Source organism: Pristiophorus japonicus, unplaced genomic scaffold, assembly GCF_044704955.1.
Source record: "Pristiophorus japonicus isolate sPriJap1 unplaced genomic scaffold, sPriJap1.hap1 HAP1_SCAFFOLD_231, whole genome shotgun sequence".
Classification (NCBI taxonomy): domain Eukaryota; kingdom Metazoa; phylum Chordata; class Chondrichthyes; family Pristiophoridae; genus Pristiophorus; species Pristiophorus japonicus.
In genome coordinates this window covers 885,596-910,223 of record NW_027252026.1, presented here as the reverse complement: position 1 = coordinate 910,223, position 24,628 = coordinate 885,596, and the positions used below count along the sequence as shown (strand labels likewise).

General features: G+C 46.7%; 1 long non-coding RNA gene and 1 pseudogene across 1 annotated transcript in view; both read left to right on the top strand.

Moving 5' to 3' along the window:
- LOC139245689 (uncharacterized) overlaps window positions 1–24,628 on the top strand; it is a 304,862-nt pseudogene that overhangs the window by 72,848 nt on the left and 207,386 nt on the right.
- LOC139245694 (uncharacterized) overlaps window positions 1–24,628 on the top strand; it is a 46,786-nt gene that overhangs the window by 21,700 nt on the left and 458 nt on the right. The gene's annotated exons all lie outside the window — the stretch shown is intronic.

The following is a 24,628-nucleotide window of genomic DNA, read 5'->3' as shown; positions in this document are numbered from 1 at the left end:
CGAAGCAGAACCCATCATCCACAGCAGCCCAGCAGGACTCACCATACTAGGCAGCTCAGCAAGGCCAGCTGCACAGTAGCCCAGTGACGGCCCAACAGATAATTCACCAATACCAGCGTCATTTGTACCGAGACGATCAATCACGGCAAGAAGGCCCCCAGATCGACTCACCTTGTAAATAGTTACACTGTTGACTTTGTGGGGAGTGTTATATATGTAACCTTGTATATACCTTGTACAGCCACCATATGGCTCATCCTCTGGAGTCTCAAGGGATCCCACAATCCCTTGGGAGCACAGGTACTTAAGGAGGCCTCCCAGGCTGGAGAGGCACTCTGGACACCTGCAATAAAAGTCTAAGGTCACACTTTACTTTGAGTTCACAGTATCCAGTCAGACTCTTTATTCATTCATAACAGGGGGAGAGAGAGTGAGAGAGAGACCACGATTGGACGGGTGGGGGAGAGAGAGGCCATGATTGGGCGGGCGTGTGAGAGAGAGAGAGAGAGAGAGAGAGAGAGGCCACGATTGGGCGGGTGGGGAGAGAGAGAGAGAGAGAGAGAGAGAGAGGGGCCATGATTGGGCGGTGTGAGAGAGAGAGAGAGAGGGGCCACGAGTGGGGGAGAGAGAGAGGCCATGATCGGGCAGTGGTGGGGAAGTGAGAGAAGCCACGATTGGGTGGGGGAGAGAGAGAGAGGCCGCGATCGATGGGGGGATAAGAGAGAGAGGCCACGATTGGGTGGGGGGGGGAGAGTGAAAGAGAGAGAGGGAGGCCACGATCGGGCGGGGGGCAGAAAGAGAGAGGCCACCATTGGGCGGGGGATGGGGGGGAGAGAGGACACGATTGGGCGGGGGTGGAGAGGCTACAATCGATGTAGGTGATGGCGGGGGGTGCAGTCCTGCCCCTCTTGCCCCAGAAGCAGTGCTGGAACATGCACTTACCTTGTGGATTGGGCCGCTCCTGCCTCCCTTTCACTGCCGGATTACCCGACTCCCGGGAAACCTGCGCAGGAGCTGCCTTGCTTCATTTTCAGTTCTGATCCTGAGCGCCGCACTTTCCAGAACCTCTCCCCGTTATTCACCTAATCCCAGACACTGGGTGTTGTCAGGCTCTTGACTCTATAGGCCTTGTCGCCAAGCCTGATCCTGGTCCTCTGCCAGTGTCCACACACACACACACTTTCCGGCAGGGACCATGGGTTAGTCATTTAGTGTGGGAACCATGGCTGCCTTGTCCTTCCCCACTGCAGAGTTGCTAAAGTCAACGTTAACGTGCCAACTGCTGGCCTCATTAGCAGATCCTCAGGACAGCCCAACCCTGGCATTTCCCCTTGTGATGAACACATGATTCACATTTGGAGCCACTGCTGGCTCCTATTTAAATGCCACATTAACACACACACCCTTTCAGTTGGGTCGCTTTTGAATTCAGGCAGGAGCTGACTTTGGCTGTCTTTGGAATTTTAATTTCTTATGTTATATATGTAAACCTGTAAATACCTTGTTTAATTATTAGAGGGCCCATCCCCTGGAGTCCCAAGGGATCCCACAAGCCCTTGGGAGCAGCTGTACTTAAGGAGGCCTCACAGGCTGGGGAGGCACTCTGGAGGCCTGTAATAAAAGACTACGGTCACACTTTACTTTGAGCTCTCAGTATCTGGTCAGACTCTTTATTCATACACAACATTATTGTTCTATTAAACCAACAACTTCTTTGTGAAAGTAAAACCCTTCCCATCTTGGACAATCCATCCTTTCCCCCTGCCCTGCTGTGGGTCGGATACAGGTTCCAGTGCGGTCTGTTCCTGTGAACCTGCGAGTGATAGCTAACATTTACATACCGATGACATTCAGCTGGGTTCCTGCTCCATCGATACGGCTCCACACACTGCAGATATAGGCAGCGGTGTTTCTGTGCTGCACGCCTGTGATGGTCAGAATGAAGCTAATACTGGTGACATCCCTGGAAGACTGAAAATGGTCAGCAAAACCCCGCTACTTTTTTAATGTATTATTTGTGTAATGAAGTATCATCTCCTTGTGTGTACCAGGGAGCTGTTGGGACCAGTGAACATCCACTTGCCTGACGTTGTCTTTCTTCATGGTGCAGCGTAAGCTCACAGTCTGACGCTTTCTCACGCTATAGACTGTCGGAGACTGAACCAGTACTAGTTCCGCCACTGCACCTGGGAATGTGATTGGTAAGTAAATAAATATAACTTAACGTAAGAATGACTTGCATTTCTATAGTGCCTTTCACAACCTCAGGACGTCCCAAAACGCTTTTCAGCCTGGTGTGTAGTCACTGTTGTAATGTAGGAAAGGCGGCAGCCAATTGCAAGCTCCCACAAACGGCTTTGTGATAAAGACCAGATAATCTGTTTTACAACAACAACTTGTATCTATATAGCGCCTTTTAATGTAGTAAAATGTCCCAAGGCACTTCACAGGAGTGTTATAAGACAAAAATGTGACATCGAGCCACGTAAGATGGGGCAGATGACCAAAAACTTGGCCAAAGAGGTAGGTTTTAAGGAGCATCTCAAAGGAGGAAAGAGAAGCAGAGAGGTTTAGGGAGAAATTCCAGAGCTTAGGGCCGAGGCAGCTGAAGGCATGGCCACTGATGGTTGAATGATTATAATCAGGGATGCTCAAGAGGGCAGAATATGAGGAGCACAGACATTCTCGGGGGGGGGGGGGCGGTTGTGGCATTGGAGGAGATTACAGAGATAGGGAGAGGCGAGGCTATGGAGGAATTTGTAAACAAGGATGAGAATTTTGAAATCGAGGCAAATGTTGATTGAGGAATAAATATCGGCCCAGGACACGGGCGCTAACCCTTCTTCTTCGAACTCTTCTACGAAATAGTGCCAAGGGATCTTTTACATCCATCTGCGAGAGCAGACGGGACCTCGGATTAATGTCTCCCCCGAAAGACGGCACTTCCGACACTGCAGCACTCCCTCAGCACTGCAGTGGATTTATGAGCTCAAGTCTCTGGAGTGGGACTTGAACCCACAACCCAACAGTGCAATATATCCCAACAGTGGATAGTCAAGGGGCTATAATGGAGGAGGAACACAATCACAATCACTAATGAGGTGGTACTCATTAAATAATGGGACAAAAGGTGTAGAAATCCCCTGGACCTGATGGCTTGCATCCTAGGGTCTGATTAGTGGATTAGTGGATGCATTGGTTGTAATTTACCAAAATTCCTTGGATTCTAGGGAGGTCCCAGCAGATTGAAAAACTGCAATTGTAACACCCCTATTTAAAAAAGGAGGCAGAAAAAAAGCAGGAAACTATAGACTAGTTAGCCTGACATCTGTGGTTGGGAAAATGTTGGATTCCATTATTAAAGAAGCAGTAGCAGAACATTTAAAAAAGCAGAATTCAGTCAGGCAGAGTCAGCATGGATTTATGAAAGGGAAGTTGTTATATATGTGGACTTGTATTTACTCTGTACAGCCACCAGAGGGCTCATCCCCGGGAGTCCCAAGGGATTGCATAATCCCTTGGGAGGACAGGTATTTAAGGAGGTTTCACAGGTTGGAGAGGCACTCTGGAGACCTGCAATAAAAGACTAAGGTTACACTTTACTTTGAGCTCACAGTGTTCAGTCTGACTCTTTCTCCATACACAATAACTGGCAACGAGATACAGATAACAAATCCAAAGATGCAGAGAACAGTGGGCATCCTGAAGACATTTTCGGAGGGAGATGATTGGGAAACTTTTGTGGAGCAACTCGACCAATACTTCGTGGCTAACGAGCTGGATGGGAAAGAGAGCACTGCCAAATGAAGGGCAATCCTCCTCACCGTCTGTGGGGCACCAACGTATAGCCTCATGAAGAATCTGCTCACTCCAGCGAAACCCACGGAGAAATTGTACGACGATTTGTGCACACTGGTCCGAGAGCATTTTAACCTGATGGAAGGCATTCTGATGGCGAGGTACCGGTTCTACACCTACAAAAGGTCTGAAGGCCAGGAAATGGCAAGTTATGTCGCCGAGCTAAGTGCATTGCAAATTTGAAGGACATTTGGAGCACATACTCCGAGACTTTTTCGTACTTGGCATTGTCCACAAAACCATACTTCTCAAATTTTTGACTGTAGAGACACCAACCTTGACCAAGGCCATAGCGATAACCCAGGCATTCATTGCCACAAGTGACGATACGATGCAAATCTCTCAGCACACAAGTGCTGCTACAATTACTGTGAACAAAGTGATTGGCTAACTAACAGAGAACACAGAGTCGGGATAAATGGTTCATTCTCAAGTTGGCAATCAATAACTAGTGGGGTGCTGTGGGGATTAGTGCTGGAACCTAACTATTTACAATCTACATTAACGACTTGGATGAAGGGACCGAGTGTAACGTAGCCAAGTTTGCTGATGATACAAAGATGGGAGGAAAAGCAACGTGTGAGGAGGGACAAAAAACTTGCAAAAGGACATAGATAGGCTAAGTGAGTGGGCAAAGATTTGACAGATGGAGTATAAAATGTAAGGTTATGCACGTTGGCAGAAAAAATCGAAGAGCAAGTTATTATTTAAATGGAGAAAAATTACAAAGTGCTGCAGTACAGCGAGACCTGGGGGTCTTGGTGCATGAAACACAAAAGGTTAGTATGCAGATACAGCAAGTGATCAGGAAGGCCAATGGAATTTTAGCCTTTATTGCAAAGGGGATGGAGTATAAAAGCAGGGAAGTCTTGCTACAGTTATGCAGGGTATTGGTGAGGCCACATCTAGAATATTGCGTAAAATGTTGGTTTCCATATTTAAGAAAGGATATACTTGCTTTGGAGGTAGTTCAGAGAAGGTTCACTAGGTTGATTCCAGAGATGAGGGAGTTAACTTATGACGAAAGGTTGGGTAGTTTGGGTCTCTACTCATTGGAATTCAGAAGAATGAGAGGTGATCTTATCGAAACGTATAAGATTATGAGGGGGCTTGACAATGTGGATACAGAGAGGATGTTTCCACTAATAGGTGAGACTAGAACTAGGGGGCATAATCTTAGAATAAGGGGCCGTCAATTTAAAACTGAGATGAGGAGGAATTTCTTTTCTCAGAGGGTTGTAAATTTGTGGAAATCGCTGCCTCAGAGAGCTGTGGAAGCTGGGACATTGAATAAATTTAAAACAGAGACAGTTTCTCAACCGATAAGGGAATAAAGGGTTATGGAGAGCGGGCAGGTAAGTGGACCTGAGTCCATGATTGGATCAGCCATGATCATATTAAATGGCGGAGCAGGCTCGAGGGGCCGTATGGCATGCTCCTGCTCCTATTTCTTGTTATGTTCTAGCCTTCCGACTCAGGTGGGAGTGCTGCCCACTTCTCCGAGAGAACTCACTCTTGCTGAACTTACAACCAGGGTCCTGAACTTAAGGAAAGGTAACTTCGATGGTTTGAAGCATGAATTGGCTAGAGTAGACTTGCAAATGATATTTAAAGGGTTGACAGTGGATATGCAATGGCAAACATTTAAAGATCACATGGATGAACTTCAGCAATTGTACATCCCTGTCTGGAGTAAGAATAAAATGGGGAAGGTGGCTCAACCCTGGCTAACAAGGGAAATTAAGGATAGTGTTAAATCCAAGGAAGAGGCATATAAATTGGCCAGAAAAAGCAGCAAACCTGAGGACTGGGAGAAATTTAGAATTTAGCAGAGGAGGACAAAGGGTTTAATTAAGAGGGAGAAAATAGAGTATGAGAAGAAGCTTGCCGGGAACATAAAAACTGACTGCAAAAGCTTCTATAAATATGTGAAGTGAAAAAGATTAGTGAAGACAAACGTAGCTCCCTTGCAGTCGGATTCAGGTGAATTTATAATGGGGAACAAACAAATGGCAGACCAATTGAACAAATACTTTGGTTCAGTCTTCACGAAGGAAGATACAAATAACCTTCCAAAAGTACTAGGGGACCGAGGGTCAAGTGAGAGGAGGAACTGAAGGATATCCTTATTAGGTGGGAAATTGTGTTAGGGAAATTGATGGGATTGAAGGCCGATAAATCCCCGGGGCCAGATAGTCTGCATCCCAGAGTACTTAAGGAAGTGGCCCTAGAAATAGTGGATGCATTGGTAATCATTTTCCAACAGTCTATCAACTCTGGATAAGTTCCTGTGGACTGGAGGGTAGCTAATGTAACACCACTTTTTAAAAATGGAGGGCGAGAGAAAATGGGTAATTATAGACCGGTTAGCCTGACATCAGTCGTGGGGAAAATGTTGGAATCAATTATTAAGGATGAAATAGCAGCACATTTGGAAAGCAGTGACAGGATCGGTCCAAGTCAGCTTGGATTTATGAAGGGGAAATCATGCTTGACAAATCTTCTGGAATTTTTTGAGGATGTAGTTAGTAGAGTGGACAAGGGAGAATCAGTGGATGTGGTGTATTTGGATTTTCAAAAGGCTTTTGACAAGGTCCCACACAAGAGATTGGTATGTAAAATCAAAGCACATGGTATTGGGGGTAATATACTGATGTGGATCGAGAACTGGTTGGCAGACAGGAAGCAGAGAGTTGGGATAAATGGGTCCTTTTCAGAATGGCAGGCAGTGACTCGTGGAGTGCCGCAGGGCTCAGTGCTGGGACCCCAGCTCGTTACAATATACAACAATGATTTGGATGAAGGAATTGAGTGTAATATCTCCAAATTTGCAGATGACACTAAACTGGGTGGCGGTGTGAGCTGTGAGGGGTCGCTAAGAGGCTGCAGGGTGACTTGGACAGGTTAGGTGAGTGAGCAGATGCATGGCAGATGCAGTACAATGTGGATAAATGTGAGGTTATCCACTTTGGGGGCAAAAACGCAAAGACAGAATATTATCTGAATGGTGGCAGATTAGGAAAAGAGGAGGTGCAACGAGACCTGGGTGTCATGGTTCATCAGTCATTGAAAGCTGGCCAGGTGCAGCAGGTGGTAAAGAAGGCAAATGGTATGTTGGCCTTCATAGCAATGGAATTTGAGTATAGGAACAGGGAGGTCTTACTGCAGTTGTACAGCACCTTGGTGAGGCCTCACTTGGAATATTGTGTTCAATTTTGGTCTCTTAATCTGAGGAAGGACGTTCTTGCTATTGAGGAAGTGCAGCAAAGGTTCACCAGACTGATTCCCGGGATGGTCGGACTGACATATGAGGAGAGACTGGATCAGCTGGGCCTTTATACATTGGAGTTTAGAAGGATGAGAGGGGATCTCATAGAAACATACAAAATTCTGACGGGACGGGACAGGTTAGATGCGGGTAGATTGTTCCCAATATTGGGGAAGTCCAGAACCAGGGAACACAGTCTTAGGATAAGGGGTAGGCCTATTAGGACTGAGATGAGGACAAACTTCTTCACTCAGAGTTGTTAACCTGTGGAATTCCCTGCCGCAGAGAGTTGTTGATGCCAGTTCATTGGATATATTCAAGAGGGAGTTAGATATGGCCTTTACGGCTAAAGGGATTAAGGGGTATGGAGAGAAAGCAGGAAAGGGGTACTGAGGGAATGATCAGCCATGACCTTATTGAATGGTGGTGCAGGCTCGAAGGGCCGAATGGCCTACTCCTGCACCTATTTTCTATGTTTCTGTGTCTCTACTGCCTGATGTGAATTACTGACCAGCTTGCTTTTTGCCCACCAGATGCCAGGTTGCTCTGTATTTAATGACGTACACTAACAGTGTTGAACAGGAAGGGAGGAATTGTATGTGGGAGTGTTATAGCTGGAATATTCTGGCCGGTGATCTTGTACATTATTGCACGCTGCACATGCTGAGAATGCCATTGCCAGAATGTGGTTTGAAACTGTAGACCTGTTGGAGAGAAGCCCCAACTCTTGAGACAAGGCGAGGCTTTCAAGTATAGGCTTTAGGGAAGACAGTAAAAGACAATTCAATAGATACATTTAATCATGTTATTGTGAGAGGGTCTTCATATTTAGAATTTTATATTATGTTTAAACTTTATTTCTGACATTAGAAAATTAATTTATGGCGAATAAATTGCAATTATTATTGGTCAGTCAGTGGTCAGCGGAAAATGAACGGCGCTCACCGTTCATTACACTTAAGGTTAAACATTTGTTTGCTTAGCACCACCCGTTAGTGCCCAAGAGGCAGGGGGTGGGGGGGCACTAGAACATAAGAATATAGAAATAGAAGCAGGAGTCGGCCATTTGTCCCCGCAAGCCTGCTCCGCCATTTAATCAGATCATGGCTGATTTGATCTTGGGCTCAGCTACACTTCTCCGCCCACTCCCCATAATCCTTATCATTGAAACATATACTTGCATTGGAGGTAGTTCAGAGAAGATTCACTCATTTGATTCCTGAGGTGAAGGGATTGACTTATGAAGAAAGGTTGAGCAGGTTGGGCCTATACACGTTGAAGTTCAGAAGAATGAGAGATGATCTTATTAAGACATATAAAATAATGAGGGGGCTGGACAAGGTAAATGCAGAGAGGATGTTTCCACTCATGGAGTTATCTAGAACTAGGGTACATAGTTTTCGAATAAGGGGTCGCCCATTTAAAACTGAGATGAGGAGGAATTTCTTCTCTCGGTTGTACATCTGTGGAATTCTCTGTGCCAGAGAGCTGAGGAGGCTGGGTCATTGAATATATTTAAAGCGGAGATAACAGAATTTTGAGCGATAAGGGAGTAAATGCATATGGGGAGCGGGCTGAAAAGTTGAGCTGAGCCAATAATCAGATCAGCCATGATCTTATTGAATGGCGGACCAGGTTCGAGAGGCCCTTTGGCCTACTCCTGTTCCTATTTCCTATGTCTCTTATATTTACACAGTACCAGATCTAAGATAGCCTGCTCCCTGGTTGTTTCCACAATGTACTGTCCAAGGAAACCATCCCAGATACACTCTATGAATTCTTCCTCAAGGCTATCGTGCCCAATTTGATTTGTCCAATCAATATATAGAGTAAAATCACCCATGATTATTGCCGGAACTTTCTTACAAGATTCCAATACTGCTTTATTTATGCTCTGCCCAACAGTGTAGTTTCTGTTAGGGGGCCTATAGACTATGCCCACCAATAACTTCTTCCCCTTATTGTTTCTTATCTCCACCCAAATTGATTCTACATCTTGATCTTCTGAGCCAATATCATTTCTCATTACTGCACTGATCCCATCCTTTATTAACAGAGCTACCCCACCTCCTTTTCCATTCTGTCCATCCTTCCGAATTGTCAAAAATCCCTGAATTTTCAGTTCCCAGCCTTGGTCACCTTGCAACCATGGCTCTGTAATGGTTATCAGATCGTACCCATTTATATCTATTTGTGCCGTCAATTCATCTGTCTTGTTACAAATGCTGCGTGCATTCATATAAAGTGCTTTTGATTTTGTCTTTTACCATTTTCCCTGCTTTGACCTCACTTTCTGATACATTTATGTTTATAAATTCTGTCCCTTCCTGTCACACTCTGGTTATCATTTCCCCCATCGCTCCCCTGCTCTACTGCCTTCTAGCCGCTAAGCACTTGCTGCCCGAGTGCCGCGCTGTCGGTGCCTGCCGTGAACCTCAGTGGTGGTTTAGCAGCGGCGCTATCAGTTAACGCCGTGCACTCTAGCACCACCCACTTGGTGACGTCATGGGTGTACAACGCCACGTTAGTGCCGCGATCCTGAACTTCACTCCTTTCGCCTGCCGTAGCGCCTGGCACCGTCACCGACAGGGAGAGCGGGTGTTCCATGGAAGCTCCTGGGGCGATGTTATAGAGCAGGAGCCTGTGGCTGGTCAGTTGTAAAATCTTTTAACATTGCCGTGATTCTGTGAGGTCGCACATACTGCTGCCGGTGTTTCCAACGCTCCCTTCACCTTTCTGTCATTTTTCAGGTTTCCGAGCACCAGACCTTCATTATCCATGCAGTGCTACCACCCCTAGAGCCCTCAAAGTAGCGTAGAACGCTTCCCTAAGTGCTCCGCTCCCCTCTTGGGGCGCTACTAGTGAATATCCCGTTTGGACATGGTAAACATCGCCCGGCACTAATATTAGAACAGATTTTTAGGCCTAAGACTCTCTGTGGGCTTTTGCACTGTAACTTGCGGTAATCAGAGAGTAAAAACAGCGCGGTGCCCTCGACAGGGGATCTAGGACCTGTTTGAACACACCGTGATTCCTCCCGCAAAATCTGCACCATTATAAAAAAAAGTATTATGAGTAATTGGATTGGTTAACAAATCATGACAGTGAAATGTTGGGTTTTTTCGATATAAAATGTTGACATGGGCCTTGAATTTTCTCGCAATCCTCAGCACTTGCACCATTATTGTGCTAAAAAAGAGCGAGGAAATTGTTTTTTTGACACATTTATGTACTGTGGGAAAACTCTCCATCCTCTCCAGAGGTTTTCGGGCCCGAGGACCATGGGAAGTAGATGGTGCCAATAAGTGTTCACCCATGTCCCTGATTACAGAAACAGGAAGGGTTTATTTAAACTCAATATTGCAGATTTGTGACCAGTCTTGAGTTTCATCGAACAATAAAAGTGTGCCGGAGCTGAGCTACCTTCGGTGGACTGGATTGAATCGGTTTGGAGAATATAAAGGAGCAAAGCAAGTGCTGGTCATCCTGAGACAAGGGGCACTCCATCACACATGGTGCAGTGAGAGTTTCAGCCCCTATCGGCCACTGGAGAACCAGTTAAAATGGAAGAATAGAAATGTTGTCCTGAAGTTGTGAACTGGCTGTCAGAGTTACAGCAGCAGCAGTTATTTCTCCAGATGTTTGAACACTCAAAGGACTGACACCATCGACCACAACAGACCCAGAAGGTTTAGCAGGCTGCTCTAACACTATCTAGCAAGATGCCCATTGAACACCACCTTCCTACAGTGCCTATACTTTATAAGCCTATTATAAAGTCCAGTCGTAGCCCGAGAATCACCTGCAACTACTTCTTTTCCCTAACCACCGACTCCATCCCTCTCCTGGCAACTGTCTGAGGCTGGACCAGACCGCTCGCAACCTTGGTGTCGCACTTGACCCCGAGATGAGCTTCTGACCACATATCCGCACCATCACCAAGATCGTCAACTTCAACCTCTGTAGCATCGTCAGACTCTGCCCCTGCCTCAGCTTATCTGTTGTTGAAACCTCCCATCCATGCCTTTGTTACCTCTAGACTTTACCCTTGTGCTCGTGACCTAAATTGGCTCCTGGTCTGTTAATGCCTCAAAAATTCTCATCCTTGTTTTCAAATCCCTCATCCCTCCCTGAATTCCACCAGCCCTACAACCCTCCGAGATCTCAGCGCTCCTCCAATTCTGGCCTCTTGTGCAACCTCGATTTCAATCGCTCCAACATTGGCGGCCATGCCTTCAGCTGCCTCGGCCCTAAGCACTAGAATTCCCTCCCTAAACCTCTCCGCCGCTCGACCTCTCTCTCCTCATTAAAACCTACTACTTTGACCAAGCGCAGTATCACATTTTGTTTGATAATGCTCCTGTGAAGTGTCTTGGGACGTTTTACTATGTTACAGGTGCAAGTTGTTATTATGCATGTGAATCCTCTGAGGGCTACTGCCAGGAATAAAATCAGAAAATGCTGGAAACATTCAGCAGGTCAGAGCATCTACGGAGAGAGAAACAGAGTTAACGTTTCAGGTTGATGGTCCTTCGTCAGTTCTGACCTGCTGAGTATTTCCAGCATTTTCTGTTTTGATTTCAGATTTCCAGCATCCGCAGTGTTGTGCTTTTGAGTCGCTGACAGGGTTTTCTGTACAGGTTGAACCTCCCTTATCCAGAACCCTGGAAACCTGGCCTGTTCTGCATAAGGGATTTTTCCGGATGAGGGGTGGTCATGTTAAATTGGATGGTACAGGTACTGAGCAAGGGGATATCAGGGCTGGCTGGCTTGGGGCTGGGAGTGCGGCAGAGAGATCATGGGGCGGGGGGGGGTGGATCGCGGAGTCAGGCCAACGATTGCTGGAGTCGGCAGCGAGGAAGGACTTCAATTTGTTCATGTAGGACTTCTGAGCATGTGCCACCGGTGGCCGGGAATGGTTCTGGACGAGGGGTGGCTCTGGATATGGGAGTTCTGGATAAGAACATAATAACATCATAAATAGGAGCAGGAGTAGGCCATACGGCACCTCAAGCCTGCTCTGCCATTTAATACGATCTTGGCTGATCCGATCATGGTCTCAGATCCACTTCCCTGCCCGTTCCCCATAACCCCTTATTCCCTTATCGGTTCACAAACTGTCTATCTCTATCGTAAATTTATTCAGTGTCCCAGCTTCAATAGCTCTCTGAGGCAGTGAATTCCACAGTTTTACAACCCTCTGAGGAAATAAATTTTTCCTCATCTCAGTTTTAAAACGGCCCCTTATTTTAAGATTATGCCCCCTAGTTCTAGTCTCCCCTATCAGTGGAAACATTCTCTCTGTATCTACCTTGTCAAGCCCCCTCATCATCTTATACATTTCGATAAGATCACCTCTCAATTCCAATGATTAGAGACCCAACCTACTCAACCTTTCCACATAGGTTAACCCTCTCATCTCCGGAATCAACCTTGTGAACCTTCTCTGAACTGCCGCCAAAGCAAGTATATCCTTTCATAAATATTCCAGGTGTGGCCTCACCAATATCCTGTATAACTGTAGCAAGACTTCCCTACTTTTATACTCCATCCCCTTTGCAATAAAAACCAAGATTACATTGGCCTTCCTGATCACTTGCTGTACTGTAGCACTTTGCAATCTTTCTCCATTTAAATAATAACTTGCTCTTTGATTTTTTTCTGCCAAAGTACGTGACCTCACACTTTCCAACATTATACTCCATCTGCCAAATTTTTACCCACTCACTTAGCCTGTCTACATTCTTTTGCAGATTTTTTGTGTCCTCCTCACCCATTGCTTTTCCTCCCATCTTTGTATCGTCAGCAAACTTGGCAACGTGACACTCAGTCCCTTCTTCCAAGTCGGTCCCAGTGGTGTGTGTGGGTCTCACTATCTATCCTGAGACAGGGTCTCAGTGGTGTGTGTGGGTCTCACTATCTATCCTGAGACAGGGTCCCAGTGGTGTGTGTGGGTCTCACTATCTATCCTGAGACAGGGTCCCAGTGGTGTATGTGGGTCTCACTATCTATCCTGAGACAGGGTCCCAGTGGTGTGTGTGGGTCTCTCTATCTATCCTGAGACAGGGTCCCAGTGGTGTGTGTGGGTCTCACTATCTATCCTGAGACAGGGTCCCAGTGGTGTGTGTGGGTCTCACTATCTATCCTGAGACAGGGTCCCAGTGGTGTATGTGGGTCTCACTATCTATCCTGAGACAGGGTCCCAGTGGTGTGTGTGGGTCCCACTATCTATCCTGAGACAGGGTCCCAGTGGTGTATGTGGGTCTCACTATCTATCCTGAGACAGGGTCCCAGTGGTGTATGTGGGTCTCACTATCTATCCTGAGACAGGGTCCCAGTGGTGTGTGGGGGAGGGGACGTGGGGGAGGGGGGATGTGGGTGGGGGAGGGGACATGGGGGAAGGGGGGGAAGAGGGTTGGGGAGGGGACGTGGGGGAGCAGGATGTGGGTGGGGGAGAGGGGGCGTTGGTGGGGGAGGGGACGTGGGGGAGGGGGAGGGGACGTGGGGGAGGGGGAATGGACGTGGGGGAGGGGGAAGGGTGATGTGGTTGGGGGGGGACGTGGGGGAGGGGTGATGTGGATGGGGGACGACGTGGGGGAGGGGTGATGTGGGTGGGGGAGAGGACGTGGGGGAGGGGGAGGGGTGATGTGTGTGGGGGAGGGGGAGGGGTGATTGGATGGGGGAGGGGACATGGGGGAGCATTTCTGAATCCCACGAGCTCCACCATCTGGAAGATGGGAACACCACCACATCCAATTTCTCCAGTCACACACCATCCTGACTTCGATGTATATTCATTGTTGCTGGGTCACAATCCAGGAACTCCCTCCCTAAAAGCACGGTGGGAGTACCTTGAAAAGCAACAACTTGCATTTACATAGCACCATTAATGTAGTAAAATGTCCCAAGGTGCTTCACAGGAGCATTATCAACATTTGACACCGAACCACATGAGGAGATATTAGGACAGGTGACCAAAAGCTTGGTCAAACAGGTAGGTTTCAATGAGTGTCTCAGAGGAGGAGAGAGAGGTAGTGAGGTGGAGGGGTTTAGGGAGGATATTCCGGAGTTTAGGGCCTAGGCACACAGACTACTTCGGTCCAACAAGGCAGCCCACCACGACCTTCTCAAGGGCAGCTGGGGATAGGCAATAAATGCAGGGCTTGGCCGCGACACACACATTGCAAAGAATGATTTAAAAAAGCTTCAGATAGTACAGCAGTGGAGAAAGAGGGAATATGAGGTGAGGATGCCAGCCACTGGGGACGCCTGCCCTGCAAACACCACGAATAGATTTTCTCCTTACATCAGGGAACCCAGCGACCCAAAGTACAAGGCCTCATGTCAACACCCTGGCTCCAAGCACTGGTATCTGCGAGACTACATCATTGTTTGTGTGAGGGACCACAAGGACGTGTGCATCACCCGCGCCATGACAGGACTGACAACTGCTGGACGGACAATGTAGCCCCAAAACAATGGTGGCAACAGAAATCGATGCTGGAGTACTCAAAGACCCTGCTAAGAAAGCTCCATTCAGCCAGCATCTCACAACCAACCTGACGACTTCCAGTGAACCGGAGACGCACAGTGTCCACTGTAGTCTGTGTGCCGAGGCCCTAAACTCTGGAATATCCTCCCTAAACCCCTCCGCCTCAAGGCCTCCATAATTAGCACCTGTGAAGAGACACTCGGTCACTCCACCAGGAAACACCAAGACTGGTTCGATGAGTACGACCAGGAGGTCCAGGAGCTAATAAGTCGCAAACACAAGGCATCCTTGAACTGCAAAGAGCATCATAACTCGAGAACAAGAAAGCAGCTCTATCAACGTCTGAAGGTTGACGTCCAAAATAAAACTCGTGACCGAATGAACAAATGGTGGGTGGAAAAAGCACAGGAGATCCAGCAAGTAGCCCACAACCACGACATGCGTGGAATCTTTAGCGCAGTCAAGACCACCTATGGCCCAAGCACCCAAGGTCCTCCCCCACTGTGGGCCAAGAACGGAGACATATTCATTAAGGACAGAGAGGCAGTCAGTGCCCGCTGGAAGGAACACTTCGAAGATCTCCTTAACCAAGAGTCTGTCTTTGACATGAATGTCCTCGACTTCATTCTGCAGCATGCAACCCACCATCACCTCAGCACAACCCCAGCCCGGCATGAGGTTGAAAAGGCCATCCGACAACTGAAGAACAACAAGGTCTCAGGACCAGATGGAATCCCCACCTAAGCACTAAAGCATGGTGGAAAAGTACAATTTGCACGAATCCATGAACTCATTTCTCTTATTTGGAAGGAGGAGAGCATGCCTGGAGCTCTCAGATGCTGTAATCGTGACCATCTTCAAAAAAGGTGACAAGTCCGATATTTAATTCTGAGTATCGGTAAGGGCGATGGTGACTCTGGGCAGTGCAGCCAGAGCCAATTCCAAGGCACCACGGCTGGTTCAGCTGCACAGGGGAGAGAGACGAAGAACAAAAAACTCCGAGTGATAGGGTATTCTATAGTTAGGGGAACAGACAGGCGTTTCTGTGGCCGGAGACGTGACTCCCGAATGGTTTTATGCCTCCCTGGTGCCAGGGTCAAGGGTAGGGCCTCAAAGGTAGTCATCTCCGGGTTACTATCAGTGCCACGTGCTAATGAGTGCAAGTATAGAAGGATAGAGAGGATGAACACATGCTGGAAAATTGGTGCAGGAGGGAGGGCTTTAAAGTCGAGGCATTGGGACTGCTTCTGGGGAGATGGGACCTGTACAAACCGCACGGGTTGCACCTCAACAGTGCCGGGACCAATAACCTCGCAGAGAGTTTTGCTGGTGTAGTTGGGGAGAGCTGAAGCTCGCTTGGCAGGGGGATGGGAACCTGAGAACAAATTCAAAAGGGAAGGAAGTAAAGCAGAAGTTGGATAGCAAGAACCTAGAAAGCGAATCTGTAAAACAGAGGAAACAGGGCTTAGTATGTAGTAAGCAAGGAGATCTTCCTGTGCTGAATGGTATATACTTTAATGCAAGGAGTATAGCGAATAAGGCGGATGAGATAAGAGCGTAGATAGACACTTGGGAGTATGACATTATAGCCATGACAGAAACATGGCTGAAAGAGGGGCAGGTTTGGAAGATTAATAATCCTGGCTACAGGATATTTAGACAAGATACAGAAGGGGGTAAAAAGGGGGGGGGGGGCGGGGTGGGTTGCAGTATAAATTAAAGTAACTATTACAGCGGTAAGGAGGGATGATATGTTAGAGGGATCATTAACTGAGGCCGTATGGGTGGAATTGAAAAATAAAAAAGGGGCAATCACACAGCTGGGAGTGTATTATAGACCCCCAAACAGTGGGGGGGGGGGGAAGATAGAGGAGCAAATATGTAGGCTGTGAAGTCTAAAAACCATAGGGTAGTAATAGTAGGAGATTTTAACTCTGCAAATATTGATTGGGACAAATTTAGTGTGAAGGGTATAGAGGGTGGGGAATTCTTGAAATGCATTGAAGAGAATGTTTTAGTCAGTATGTAACAAGCCCAACACGAGAGGGGGCAGGCTTGGATTTAGTTTTGGGGAATGAAGCTGGGCAAGATGAAGGGGTATTAGTGGGGGAGCATTTGGGTGCTAGTGACCATAATTCAGTCAGATTCAAGTTGGTTATGGATAAGGACAAGAATAGGCCTGAAATAAAAGTTACTAATTGGGAAAAAGCTAATTTTGCTAAGTTAAGGAGTGATTTGTCTATAGTGGACTGGAAACAGCTACTTGTGGGTAAATCGGTGCCAGAATAGTGGGAGGCATTCAAGGAGGAGATCCGAAAGGTTCAGGCCAAACATGTGCCCTAACAGAAAAATGCTGGGAAAAATAATTCTCGAGCCCCCTGGATGTCTAGGGACTTACAGGGGAGGATTAAGAAAAAAAGGGACACTTATGTCACATATCAATGGCTAAATACTTTAGAGGAATATAGAAAGATAAGAGGTAAAATTAAAAAGGATATTAGGAATGCTAAGAGAGAGCACGAGAAATTCTTGGCCAGTAAAATTAAGGAAAACCCTAAGATGTTCTATAAATATATTAAGAGTAAGAGGGTAACTAAGGAAAGGGTATTAGAGACCATGAGGGTAATCTCTGTGAGGAGGCAGAAGATGTTGATAGGATTCTTAATGAATACTTGCCATCTGTTTCCTCAAAGGAAAGCGGTAATGCAGATACTGCTATCGAGGAGGAGTGTGATATTCTGGATGAATATAGTGAGAGAGGAAGTATTTAGGGGTTTAGCAGCTTTGAAAGTAGATAAGTCCCCAGGCCCAAATGAAATGCATCTCAGGTTGTTGAGTGAAGTAAAAGAGGAAATAGCAGAGGCCTTGACCATCATTTTCCAGTCCTCTTTGGATATGGGCCAGAGGATTGGAGGACTGCTAATGTAGTACCCTTGTTTAAGAAGGGAGAAAGTGATAGACCGAGTAATTACAGGCCAGTCAGCCTAACGTCAGTGGTGGGAAAATTATTGGAAAAATTCCTGAAAGACAGGATAAATCTGCATTTGGATAGGCAAGGATTAATTAGGGACAGTCAGCACGGATTTGTTAAGGGAAGATCGTGTTTGACTAACCTGATTGAATTTTTTGAGGAGGTAACCAAGAGGGTCGATGAGGGTAGTGCGTACGATTAGCAAGGCTTTTGATAAGGTCCCGCATGGTAGACTGGTCATGAAGGTTAAAGGCCATGGGATCCAAGGCAAAGTGTCAAGTTGGATCCAAAATTGGCTTGGAGGTAGGAAGCAAAGGGTAATGATTGATGGATGTTCTTGTGACTGGAAGGATATTTGTAGTGGGGTTCCGCAGGGCTCAGTACTGGGTCCCTTGCTTTTTGTGGTACAAATCAACGATTTAGATTTGAATATTGGAAGTATGATTAAGAAGTTTGCAGACAACACTAAAATTGGCTGTGTGGTTGATAATGAAGAGGAAAGTCATGGGCTGCAGGAGGATATCAATCTACGGGTCAGGTAGGCAGAGCAGTGGCAAATGGAATTTAATTCAGAGAAGTGTGAGGTGATGCACTTTGGGAGGGCTAATAAGCAAAGGGTATACACATTAAGCGGTAGGCCACTTAATAGTGTAGATGGGCAAAGGGACCTTGGAGTACTTGTCCACAGATCCCTGAAAGTAGCAGGCCAGGTGGATAAGGTAGTTAAGAAGGCATACGGAATGCTTGCCTTTATTGGCCGAGGCATAGAATATAAGAGCAGGGAGGTTATGTTTAATTGTATAATGCTTTGGTTAGGCCACAGCTGGAGTACTGCATGCAGTTCTGGTCGCCGTATTATAAGAAGAACGTGATTGTACGAGAGAGGGTGCAGAGGAGATTTACTAGGATGCTGCCTGGAATGGAGAATCTCAGTTATGAGAACAGATTGGATAGGCTGGGTTTGTTCTAATTGGAACAGAGGAAGTTGAGGGGAGACCTCATCGAGGTGTACAAAATATTGAGGGGCTGGAGATAGTAGATAGTAAGGGTCTATTTCCATTGATGGAGGGGGCTAATACGAGGGGGCAGAGGTTTAAGGTGGTTGGTGGAAGATTTAGAGGGGATTTGTGGGAGGGTTCTTCTTTACACAGAGGGTTGTGGGGATCTGGAACTCGATGCCTGGAAGAGTGGTGGATGCAGAAACCCTCACCACTTTTAAGAGATGGTTGGATGGGCACTTAAATATAAGAGCAGGGAGGACCAAGAGCTGGTAATTGGGATTAGACTTGATGACCTTTTGTTGGTCGGCGCAGATATAATGGTAAGTACTGCAGGGAATAGAATACGGCCAGGGTGATCTCCTGGACTCGTTTCGATCGCCTGGATGGGTCGGAGAGGAATTTTCCCAGATATTTTCTCCCTAAATTGGCCTGGGTTTTTATCTGGATTTTGCCTCTCCCAGGAGATCACATGGCTCCAGTTGGGGTGGAGTGTCGATGTTTTTAGTATAAGGGGTGTTGCAGTACTGTGTGGTGGACTGGTTGGACTGGGTGCTCTTTGTCTTTCCGTTATTGTTCATGGGTTTGTATGTAACCTTTAGGCTGCTGACGAAGGGCCGTGCGGCTCTTTGTCGTCTGCTGCAGACACGATGGGACGGAATGTCCTCCTTCTGCGCTGTAAATTTCTGTTTCTAAGCTTTTCTGTGGTTCAGTTGAAATTGTGCTTTATAATGCCCCTGTGAAACATCTTGGAACGTTGTACCCTGTTGAAGGTGCTATATAGATACCAGTTGTTCTTGTTGTTAACTTACATTAAGTGGTTTTGCTGCATCAAATATTGAGGTTTTTGTAAAGTTTAATTTTTTCTGACATTTACTTGCATCAGTGAAATGAAAAATAAAAAGCTTCTGCTGAATAATATGTGAGAAACTTGTTCACAACGATATAAAGATCAAGTTCGAGAGCTAAGCACATAAACCACAGACTTTACACAGTGCTTCCTTTGGCCCCTGCTCATTTCTCAGCCAATTCCTCAACTCAGGCCCACGTTTGATTCTGCAAACCATATTCGGTTAAAATGTGAAGGCTGAGACAGCGATTGGCACGTCTCCCATGGGCATGTTATTCCGATCGTAAAATAGGAGCGAGGTGCAATTAGAAACATAGAAACATAGAAAATAGGTGCAGGAGTAGGCCATTCGGCCCTTCTAGCCTGCACCGCCATTCAATGAGTTCATGGCTGAACATGCAACTTCAGTACCCCATTCCTGCTTTCTCGCCATACCCCTTGATCCCCCTACTAGTAAGGACTACATCTAACTCCTTTTTGAATATATTTAGTGAATTGGCCTCAACAACTTTCTGTGGCAGAGAATTCCACAGGTTCACCACTCTCTGGGTGAAGAAGTTCCTCCTCATCTCGGTCCTAAATGGCTTACCCCTTATCCTTAGACTGTGTCCCCTGGTTCTGGACTTCCCCAACATTGGGAACATTCTTCCTGCATCCAACCTGTCTAACCCCTTCAGAATCTTAAACGTTTCTATGAGGTCCCCTCTCATTCTTCTGAACTCCAGTGAATACAAGCCCAGTTGATCCAGTCTTTCTTGATAGGTCAGTCCCGCCATCCCGGGAATCAGTCTGGTGAACCTACGCTGCACTCCCTCAATAGCAAGAATGTCCTTCCTCAGGTTAGGAGACCAAAACTGTACACAATACTCCAGGTGTGGCCTCACCAAGGCCCTGTACAACTGTAGCAACACGTCCCTGCCTCTGTACTCAAATCCCCTCGCTATGAAGGCCAACATGCCATTTGCTTTCTTAACCGCCTGCTGTACCTGCATGCCAACCTTCAATGACTGATGTACCATGACACCCAGGTGTCTTTGCACCTCCCCTTTTCCTAATCTGTCACCATTCAGATAATAGTCTGTCTCTCTGTTTTTACCACCAAAGTGGATAACCTCACATTTATCCACATTATACTTCATCTGCCATGCCTTTGCCCACTCACCTAACCTATCCAAGTCGTTCTGCAGCCTCATAGCATCCTCCTCGCAGCTCACACTGCCACCCAACTTAGTGTCATCCGCAAATTTGGAGATACTACATTTAATCCCCTCGTCTAAATCATTAATGTACAGTGTAAACAGCTGGGGCCCCAGCACAGAGCCTTGCGGTACCCCACTAGTCACTGCCTGCCATTCTGAAAAGTCCCCATTTACTCCTACTCTTTGTTTCCTGTCTGACAACCAGTTCTCAATCCATGTCAGCACACTACCCCCAATCCCATGTGCTTTAACTTTGCACATCAATCTCTTGTGTGGGACCTTGTCGAAAGCCTTCTGAAAGTCCAAATATACCACATCAACTGGTTCTCCCTTGTCCACTCTACTGGAAACATCCTCAAAAAATTCCAAAAGATTTGTCAAGCATGATTTCCCTTTCACAAATCCATGCTGACTTGGACCTATCATGTCACCTCTTTCCAAATGCACTGCTATGACATCCTTAATAATTGATTCCATCATTTTACCCACTACCGATGTCAGGCTGACCGGTCTATAATTCCCTGTTTTCTCTCTCCCTCCTTTTTTAAAAAGTGAGGTTACATTGGCTACCCTCCACTCCATAGGAACTGATCCAGAGTCAATGGAATGTTGGAAAATGACTGTCAATGCATCCACTATTTCCAAGGCCACCTCCTTAAGTACTCTGGGATGCAGTCCATCAGGCCCTGGGGACTTATCGGCCTTCAATCCCATCAATTTCCCCAACACAATTTCCCGACTAATAAGGATTTCCCTCAGTTCCTCCTCCTTACTAGACCCTCTGACTTCTTTTATATCCGGAAGGTTGTTTGTGTCCTCCTTAGTGAATACCGAACCAAAGTACTTGTTCAATTGGTCCGCCATTTCTTTGTTCCCCGTTATGACTTCCCCTGATTCTGACTGCAGGGGACCTACGTTTGTCTTTACTAACCTTTTTCCCTTTACATATCTATAGAAACTTTTGCAATCCGTCTTAATGTTCCCTGCAAGCTTCTTCTCGTACTCCATTTTCCCTGCCCTAATCAAACCCTTTGTCCTCCTCTGCTGAGTTCTAAATTTCTCCCAGTCCCCGGGTTCGCTGCTATTTCTGGCCAATTTGTATGCCACTTCCTTGGCTTTAATACTATCCCTGATTTCCCTTGATAGCCACGGTTGAGCCACCTTCCCTTTTTTATTTTTACGGCAGACAGGAATGTACAATTGTTGTAGTTCATCCATGCGGTCTCTAAATGTCTGCCATTGCCCATCCACAGTCAACCCCTTAAGTATCATTCGCCAATCTATCCTAGCCAATTCACGCCTCATACCTTCAAAGTTACCCTTCTTTAAGTTCTGCACCATGGTCTCTGAATTAACTGTTTCATTCTCCATCCTAATGCAGAATTCCACCATATTATGGTCACTCTTCCCCAAGGGGCCTCGCACAACGAGATTGCTAATTAATCGACAAAAATAATCAGTTTCAATGAACAAAAGTTTCAAATTCAGGAACAGTCATACCCATCCTTCGCTTTGAAGCCCAGACTGATATTAAGCAAATATTATAAAGGTGCCGCTGACCATTGAATGAAACTGTCACTCACAGCCTAGTTCAAAGATACCCATTTTCACCCCCTCCCCCCACATGAGGAATTATCTTCATAGTAAATGATCTACTACACTTACAGACCCAGGGATAATCTTGAAGTGGAGCATTCATCGGGCAGGTGATGGGCGGAGAGATCCTAAAATAGTGAGTATACTTTCTCCCCTTGTAAGAGACCTTCCTCAGGCTGCACGTGGAACACTGTGTCAGTTTTGGTATCCTCACATGGTGGGTGATTTTGAGGCTTTGCAAAGGGTGCAGAGGAGGGCCACTTGACTAGTTCCCAGTTTAAAGTTTCCTAGTTATCAAGGTAGGCTCAACGAGCTGGGACTCTACATATTGGAGAAGACTTAGGGCTGATCTAATCAAGGTTTATAAGATAATGAAGGGAAGCGATTATGTTCGAGTTGACAGTTTGTTCCAATTACAAAGGTTAGGGAGGACCAGGGGTCACGATGTGAAATTTTGTAAGGCCAGATCGAGGTTAGATGTTAGGAGGTGGTTCTTTGCCCAGGGAACAGTGGACCCTGGCCTTCATAGCTAGGGGATTTGAGTACTTGAGCAGGGAGGTCTTACTGCAGTTGTACAGGACCTTGGTGAGGCCTCACCTGGAATATTGTGTTCAGTTTTGGTCTCCGAATCTGAGGAAGGGCGTTCTTGCTATTTAGGGAGTTTAGCGAAGGTTCATCAGACTAATTCCTGGGATGGCAGGACTGACGCATGAGAAAAGACTGGATCAACTGGGCCTTTATACATTGGGGTTTAGAAGGATGAGAGGGAATCTCATAGAAACAGACAAGATTCTGACGGGACGGGACAGGTTAGATGCAGGTAGAATGTTCCCGATGTAGGAGAAATCCAGAACCAGGGGACACAGTTTTAGGATAAGGGGTAGGCCAATTAGGACTGAGATGAGGAGAAACTTCTTCACTCAGAGTTGTTAACCTGTGGAATTCCCTGCCGTAGAGAGTTGTTGATGCCCGTTCATTGGATATATTCAAGAAGGAGTTAGATATGGCCCTTAGGGCTAAGGAGATCAAGGGATATGGAGAGAAAGCAGGAAAGGGGTACTGAGGGAATGATCAGCCATTGAATGGTGGTGCAGGCTCGAAGGGCCGAATGGCCTACTCCTGCGCCTATTTTCTATGTTTCTACCCTGGAACAGACTGCTGGCTCATGCGATGGACACGGATTCACTGAATTTCTTCAAGCGAGAGCTGAACCTGTTTCTGGTTGGGGTGGAGATCACCTCATACAATAGGTAGGTACTGCAAGAAATTATCAGGGCCAACGTGATCTCCCGGATTAGTTTCGATCACCTGGGGGCAGGGGGCGGAGAGGAATTTCCCGCATTTTTCCCTCATTTGGCCTGGGTTTCTTTCTGTTTTTTCACCTCTCCCAGGAGATGACATGGTTTTGAGTGGGGTGGAGTGTATATATTGTGGTACACAAGGTATCACAATTGTGTGGGACAGGCTGGATGGAGCAGTAGGTCTTTTCCTGTCCGTCATTGTTCGAGATCTCTGCGTTCCTCTAATTCTGCCCTCTTGAGCATCCCCGATTATAATCACTCAACCATTGGTGGCCATACCTTCTGTTGCCTGGGCCCTAAGCTCTAGAACTCCCTGTCTAAACCTCTCTGCCTCTCTTTCCTCCTTCAAGACAATCCTTAAAACCTACCTCTTTGAACAAGCTTTTGATCACCTGCGCTAATTTCTCCTTATGTGGCTTGGTGTCAATTTTTATTGTCTCATAATACTCCTGTGAAGCACCTTGGGATGTTTCACTGTGTTAAAGGTGCTATATAAATACCAGTTGTTGTTGTTGTTGAGGTAGGCTGTAAGAAGCCGGATTCATTTTCAGGGTCAGGCCTCATTTGCATGGAACCACCAAGCTGAAGGCACGTTATAATTAATCATATGGTAGCTCGCCATTTTGGGAGGGAGGGGTTCGAAATCTGGGGAGTCAAGTTGGCAGAAAAGTATTCAGGGGGAGGAGTAGGTTGATCAGTCTGGCAGCAGCTAAGTCGAAGTTCAGGAGGCTTTTTGGGAGGTGCAGGAAGAATAAATATTGTTGCAGATGTTGGTGCTGGACTCCTCCCACTTGTTCATCCTCTCAACCACATGCGTGGAAAGTGTCTCCACCAGCTGCTCACGAGACTGATGCTCCCAAATCATTGGCCTGGGCCGTTCGTGGAGGACTGTTGTTTCTCCTCCTGCCATGGTGGAACGGTACTGATCCACTCCTCGGTCTTCATTCTCACTAGTGGTTCGCCTGGTGATAACCCTTCTCACTGTCCAGTGCCTCACTAATGGGCGTATCAGTGCTGATGCTCGGACAGGTAAGATGCCAGGATGGAATTAGTGAGGATGCAACATGGAAGCAGCTGGACATAGGGGCAAAGGTG